Consider the following 7,996-nt stretch of genomic DNA (forward strand, 5'->3'; position numbering starts at 1 on the left):
TTTTTTTTTTTTTTTTTTTTTTTTTTTTTTGCTAATATCTGTGGCTGTGCTCTCTGTGTTTTGGGTTAGGTGGAGGCCATCATGTCTACCTTTGGAATACCAGAAGGTAAAGTTAATTTAACGTTTTGAGACATTCTTGATGTGTTGCATGTACTTAAAGCCTTCTCTCACTGTTTCTTAGCGATTGCTGTGTTTACGGGTTCTCACCGAATATTGCCATCAGGGTTGCTGCCATCGTGCCTGTGTTGCGGCACTATCCTCCTCTTTCTGTGTTTTGTAGTCTGTTTGGTAAGATTTTTTTCTTTTCTTTCCATGAACCATTGTGATATGTGAGGTTTGTAATTTATTTGTATGGTGCATATAAACAATACGTTTATTAAAGAGGTAATGATGGTGATGAGAAAAAAAATGCTAAATCAATATGTTGCCTGTCTGATGTACCAGCTCCAGTGTGTTGTGGTGGTTTTTCTGCTTCACTAATCCCAGTTCAACTGGTACCTTTTTTGTTTTGTTTTTAATTTCAAAATTGCAGGAAGAAAGCAGCAGAAAGCTCTTACTCTTGTGCTTGTTTAACATCAACCACAGTGCATTGCATAGTAAAACGTCTGCATCTCTGCTTAAAAACAATGAGAAGCCATAAAATCAAGAACTGACTTGTGACAATTTTATTAAAATGCAGTGGAAACTAATCTACCACAAAGGGAAAACAAATACAGATGGTATATTTCAGAGGATATTCTACGCTTTGTTAGAAAAGCAGAGGACACGCCTCACCGGATTGTTGGGACACGGAAAAGCTGTATTAAGGTCCCTGAAAGGAAGTTTTCACATCTTTTTAAGCAAATTCCAGTGTGGTGAAATGGCACTCGTGTTAGGGGAGTTTTGCAGTTCACCATTTATGAAAATTATATAGGTCAACATCTATGCAGTGAATGTCAATGTTGCTTAATTACACTGGCTTGTTTTTACAGGTTGGAGCCCACATTTATGCCAAAGCCACCTTTGTTGTTTTTGTCATCGTCCTGACCGTTCTGGCTTCAATCTTCATTAGTTTTTTCACTGTTGGGCCCGCTGTGGTGATTCTACCAGAAACCTCTCTATCCAACAGTACAAACGGAAAGACTGCTAACTATACTGGCCTCTGGCTCAACACATCGAAGGGAAATCTATTCTGTAGGTGTCAAGTTTGCAAACTTCTTTTGATGGATGCAGTGTACATTTAAAACGTCTTGATTTTATAAAAACAATCTCTGACCTGTTTTTACCCCTTAAAGCTAGTTACGCGGTTGACTACACCACTGGTGGCATGATGAGTTTTGCCCAAGTGTTTGCAGTCTTGTTCAATGGCTTCACTGGAATCATGGCAGGCTCCAACATGTCGGGTATTGTGCTATTTAAAAGTGCAGATGCCTCCTATCAAAAAATAGTCTCTCAGCAGCCGGATTTCATGTTTTAAAAAATATAAAGCGGTTCCAGTGGAGGAATTGGATGCTACTTTTATGATGAAGCTTGCTTTATTTTCTTTTAAATTGCATTCTACACTTTAGCTGAAAAATGAAGCTACTGTAATTTTTTTTGTCAGCCAGTTTAAATTAAACGCTCATTAATACATTTATCCAGAACTTCTTGGTCCACTCAAAATGTTCTCACTGATTAGACTTGAAAGCTGAAGATCTCATCCACACAGCTGAGAATTTTCAATGTCCTTCTGGCTAAATATTTAGAGAAGAATTACTTGTGGTTCTTTGGTGCCTATTAATCAGTGAAATGGGAGCTTATTTCCTCATGAAACGAGGTAGAAATTATTGAAGGGACATTCACAGTCCCAAATGAAGTACTTAATTTAACACCATCTCCCATTTTGACAATTATCTTAACACTGTTCCTGTTGCTTTTATGCCAGGATACATGTGTTGTGCCCCAATGAAATTCCAGATCACATTTCAGAAATTGATGGGTAATTTTAATGTCTAAACAATTCATAAAATAAATTTGTTCTTGCCGTTTTTAACACAGTAGATGAACAGGAAGATGCATATTAAAAATATCAAAACAAAATGGCTACAATAAAGAATTGCAAGTGAAAATTATGCTGGATGGGAAAAAATTCAAATGCACTTCATTGGGGTGAAGAGAGATGTTCTATAGAACAACTTTTATGTCAATATCAACCTTAAAAATGTGCTGTTTACAAATGAAATGTAAAGCAATGAGGCCAAAAATCCTGAACAGTACGTTTGTGTGCATAAAATACATTTATAAATGTATGCATAAAACATTCTTTATCCAGTTTTGGTCCAGACAATCCAAGGGTTTTTAAGATGTGTGCCAATTTTGTGAAAGCCAAACTCTTGCATAATGGTGGTGAACTTGTTTATTTTCAAGAAAGCCTTTGCTGTGTGTTATTGGGTGATCTAAAACACCCCAGCTACTCCATCCCAAGAGGAACGCTTGCAGCTGTTCTTACAACCTTCATTGCATACAGTCTGCTGGCTGCAGCATCCTGTGAACGGTCAGAGGAAAATTTACACACAAAGCTACAAAATATTCCTAAAAATGGAATAACTTGTCAAAAAAAAAAAAAGCATTGTTTTGGTTAATTGTAGTCAAATGATTAACCAAAATGTTGCTGCTCATATTTTTTGGATTGCGTGTTGCTACCTTTTCCAGAGAGACTACAGTTTTCTGGAGGACATCAATGTATGGTCTCACATGGTGACAGTTGGTATCTACTCCTCCGCCATGTCTGCTGCAATGAGTAACCTCATAGGAGCTTCCAGGATCCTGTATGCTCTGGCCAAAGATAACTTGCTGGGTGAGAATATGAAACATGTTCTGCTGTTTGCAGAGTTTACCAACCACAGTTTTGGACCCTGAGAGTTTAAGGTCTTATTATACACAGGATATAAAGTCTTAACAAGTAAGATGTTATGTCCTGATTTATCTACATCATATGTGAATTAAAATAATCACATGAAATGAATGAATAAACTAATGAGCTCATATGGATAAAATGAGGTGATTAAAGCAGGCTGATTCTGCTTTGATTGTTTAGTTTATCTAATTAGGCTTCTCTTGTGCTTGTCTAAGCATTTTAATATTCATCCATCTGTTTAAAATTGGCATTGCTCCTTATTGTGACAATGTCACTTGTTACTGATTTTTCATGGTGCAGGCATTTTAATGAGGAAGGCATCGTTTGTCAACAGATGGCTTGCTCTGTTCACTTAGACGGAAAAAACCTTTTCCATTGTTTGTTCAGCTTCACAAGTGCACAATGACTCAGTTGTTTGTGATTTTTTAGATGAGCAATATGAGAGATTTTCATAATGTTCCACATTTGTACAGGTGGCGTCTTGGCGCTGGTAAGGAGAACATCTCGCAGTGGAAACCCCTGGGTTTCTGYACTGATCTCCTGGTTTCTTGTGCAGGTAAATCTTTAGCTTATGGGGTAATGGTTTAAGAATGAATCCCATTTGCCAATCCATATTGTTATTCCTAACAAAAAGGTGGACATCTCTACTTTAGCGGGACATTTTTGATTATTGATGAGAATCATGTGAATTATCTCCTACACCTATTAAGTTCTGTATAACATGGAGTACACAAGTTTTTAAAGAATTGGCCACCCCTTATATGACCCTACTTTTTGTGTGTTTGTGGCAGATGGTAGGGCCACTTAACTGTTTTCACGGTCCTTGCCATCTGTTGAAGGACAACAGGGATTTCTAACCTTTAAAAAAAATGCATATCACAGACCCCACTCTGTGATTGTGTTGGTCTATCACTACATGACTGAGTTGCTGTCATTCCCAGTTGCCTCCATTTTGTTATAATACTGATAACACTTGACTGTAGAATATTTGGTAGACAGGACATTTCTAAACTGACTGGATTTGTGCATCATATCCCAACACCACATTAGAATTCAGTTTCAGAAAGTGACCCATTCTTTTATAAATATGTATAGAAGCAGTCTGCATGGCTTTGTGCAGGATTTTATACACATGGCAATTGACTTAAAGGTAATTTTATTTTTAAACCATATTTTCAGCAACAAGTCAATACAGGAATTGAAAGAAAATACAAAAAATAAACAAACCAGAGCAAAAGAAAAAGCTAATGTTGATCCAAAGTAAATTAACTAAATACTTCTATTCAGGGTTGGTATACTAGTATAAGAAAGTATCCTCTGGTCCATTTCCTTTACCTTTCAGGTAATTTGAATACCCTAGTTAAGTGAATTGGATAAGTAGAAGAAGAATAAGTTTTGGTTATATAGCACTTTATCAGCAACAAGGCAGTTCAAATGTAACAAGTAGTATTGTCAGTTGTCTTGTTATGATGGAATAACTTATGCACTCTTATGAAGTACTTCAAAAAGTTCAACTATAAAAGGCTGGAAATGTGTTTCAGAGCATCGGCTAAAAGTTTGTAATGGATGATTGAAATAATAGATTTGGCATTTTGTTTGGTGGCTATCTTGAAGTAAACATGAAACATTTCAGATCTGAAATGACTAATGTTATCATCTAACCACTCCAAGGGAAAACTAAATGTTTGCATCATCTTCAGTTTCATTTAAGCAAATGTCTTAATATTAAGCTGTCATACTATAGTTATATTTTCTGGCAATTCTGAAGGTATCACATAAACTGAAGTTATGTTTTCACTCCACTAGATGGTGCTATTTGCTGGCAAATTGAACACCATCGCTGGCATTGTATCCATCCTGGTCTTGTTGATGTACGCTTCTGTAAATCTGGCCTGTTTGGCACTTGAATAGGCATCGGCACCAAATTTCAGGTACTGGCACTGGAGGCTGTGGGATTTATGTTTTGAGATTTACCTGCCTGAACAGTGTATCAATTTTTTTTTTTTGTTAGACCATCTTTCCGTTGTTTCACATGGCACACCTGCACTCTGGGCATCTTTGGCTGCCTGGTTATGATGTTCCTTATTAGTTCCATTCATACTTTTATCAGCATAGGATTTATGCTGCTCCTCTGGGTGCTCATACACTCCCTGGGGCCCATCAGCAACTTGGGCTGGATCAGTCAAGCTCTCATCTTCCATCAAGTATGGAAGATGAGCTCCTACTTTAAGTTAGTAATGCATTAAACCATAAGTTTCTATGCATTTTATGCTCTGGCTAACACAAAGTTCAGTATAATTGTGTAATGAAGAAGTGGTCCTTTTTGTCATGAGGGGATACTACAAGCGCTCCGTCAGATGAGACCAAATTTTAGACTTTTTGGGCTGTGTGGCATAATGCCAACACTGTAGCTCACTGAGCACACCATTCCCATGGTGAAACATTGTGTTGGCAGCATCATGCTGAGAGATGTTAATCTTATTTTAAAAAAAAAACTGATCAATTTTGATGGGGAAATTGGTTGATGCCTGAAAACCTGCTAGAGCTTTTAAAACAATTGACTGAGGTGAAAGTTCACTTTCAAGCAGAACCATAATGCTAAACATACAACCATAAAGGATTGGCTTTGGTCAAAGTGTTTTTACCTGGTAAAATGGCCTAGTCAATGTCTAGGCGTGAAGCTAATTGAGAATCTGTGGCAAGATGACTTTCCATTGCGTCTTGGTTTGAACTAGTGTTTTCCAAAGAATGGGTAGACATGCAGAGTTGGTGGTCTTGAGAGGGAACACAAAGGCATGCCGCATTCAAATATTTGTGCAAATTTTTTAAAAGCCAGTTTCTTCCACTTCACAATTGGGTGCTACTTTTTGTTGTATGGTCATTAAAAAAATCCTAATGGAATACATTGAGCTTTGTAGCTGTAACTTAAAATTTGAAAGTTCAAGGAGCGTAGATGATTTTTCAAGACCAAGTTAATGTAAACATTAAGTTTTTTTTTTTTTTTTTTTTTTTTACGTTTGCAAGTACTTGTTGCTTCTGAATGTGTGGAAGGACCATGTGAAGTTCTGGAGACCACAGGTGGTGTTGATGGTTGCAAACCCTCGCACCTGTACGAGTCTTATGACTTTCATCAACGACCTGAAGAAAAGCGGCCTGTATGTCCTGGGACATGTGGAGCTTGGACTGCTTGGTAAGTGTCTACAAAAAGCTACAGCACTCCTGAGAAATGGATACTTCACACTTGCAGTAATATTGTTTTACTACATGCCAGTGGTATTTATGGTCAGGTAAAACTCTGACCTTCGGGTGTCTTGTTTAGAAAGATGACTTTTTCAGCTGATTTGGCATTAATGAGTTGGCGAACATCTAAATTCACAAAAGTATGGCTTGGGTTTGGAGTGACTTCTGTAATTATTCATTATTCGTTGTTTAGGATAGAAAAATATAGGTTTTCTCAAATGACTCACTTCTATAAGCTACATCAGCTAAGTTGGTGCTTTCTTCAATAAAATGCTGGGTGCCAATATCTATTTCCATGTCATTAATGATGTCAGCATGAAAGATGGATCAGTTTGAGACGGGTACCCAATCATCCTTGGGTCTTTCTGTTCCTACATATAATTACGTAACCATGGTATCTTTTCCTGCTGAGACTAGAAAACTACAATCATGTTAGAAAATTATATTCTTGTATACCTCATTTGTAACGCCACTGCAATGATGCAAACTGTACCACATCAAATTTTTTGGTATTCCAACCACCACAATCAAAACATAATTGTGTCATTTAGAGTAACTTCTAACGCAGATTGAACACACGCATCTCTTGCCGGTAATTAAAGGTCTGTCATTATGCTTCTATCGTTTGTGTCTTTTGTAATTGTGCAGATGGTTTGCCAACCAATCCCCTGCAGAGCTGTTATGATTCCTGGCTGTCTTTGGTGGATCATTTAGAAATCAAGGCGTTTGTGAACCTAACTCTGGCTGACTCTATTCGGCATGGAGTTCAAAATCTGCTCTTCATCTCAGGCTATGGTAGGATCAAACCACTCTATTTTTAAAATCTTTGACATTTGTTGAGTATCGTGCTAACACATCTGCTGGCTTTAGGTGGGATGAGACCACTCTTGTGCTGGGTTTTTGAGATGACTACACACCTGAAGATGGCCTCGCCAGTCAAATTCTCCCATCATTAAGCTCCGATTCAGCCACAGACTCCGATTCAGCAGCAGACTCTGAGCCGCAGAACCCCGTCTTCTTCCCAAGTGTACGGAGGCCTGAAGAACCTAAACACCTTCAGGAAGAGGAATACGTGTCTATTATTGCCGATACTGTAAAAATGGGAAAGAATGTGGCTCTAGCTCGTTACTTTAACCAGTTCTGTCGGGAGGATGTCTTGGGGCCCCCTAAAGCTCAGTCAGACCATTTGTAGACTTCTGGCCTCTGAACCTTCTTCATCCAGACAGTCACAGCTATGTCAACATCTGCTCCCTGTTCCTGATGCAGTTGGCCTGCGTCCTGCCTGGAAACGGGCAAAACTTCACCTCTTATGTGTGGAGGCAGGCTGTATGCTGCTGGAAGATGAGGAGACGAAGCTCCAGAAGATGCTCAAGGAATTTAGGCTATCGGCGGAGCGGCAATATGTATATATATATATATATATTGCATTTTTTTTTTTTTTTTTACTCTTGGGCATGTTCAATCTCATGGATGAATGTATACCACAGTAAAATATCTTGGTATTTTCTTTTAAATCTTGAAAGCACTACAATGAATAAACTATTTTGGTGTGAGGTGATGTGGACAAACTTGACTCTGTGGGTTTTCTCAGTGATGTGATTTTCATAAGTTTCAACTATTGAAGCATACAAATTACAAGTTTTGAATGCTTTTAATTTTATATATTAGAAATCTGACCGATAATTGGCACTTAAAATCAAATGGGACCATTTTCTTAAATGAAAGTATTTTGAATCTACTTGTCTAGCTGAATAATTCAGCAGCTATGAGACACTACAGTTCCACCAGGCAAATACCTGGTCCTTCTGCAGAGCTCATCAGGAACATTATTGAGGTGACATGCTGATGGTGGAGTGTTGGAAAGAGGAGCTTAAAGAGACA

At 38.0% G+C, this 7,996-nt stretch overlaps 1 pseudogene; it reads left to right on the forward strand.

Moving 5' to 3' along the window:
- Window positions 1-7,673, forward strand: part of LOC103479644 (solute carrier family 12 member 9-like) — a 9,124-nt pseudogene extending 1,451 nt beyond the window's left edge.
- The last annotated feature ends 323 nt before the right edge of the window (window positions 7,674-7,996 follow it).

Source organism: Poecilia reticulata, linkage group LG17 (genome assembly GCF_000633615.1).
Source record: "Poecilia reticulata strain Guanapo linkage group LG17, Guppy_female_1.0+MT, whole genome shotgun sequence".
In the NCBI taxonomy this organism is placed as follows: Eukaryota; Metazoa; Chordata; class Actinopteri; order Cyprinodontiformes; family Poeciliidae; genus Poecilia; species Poecilia reticulata.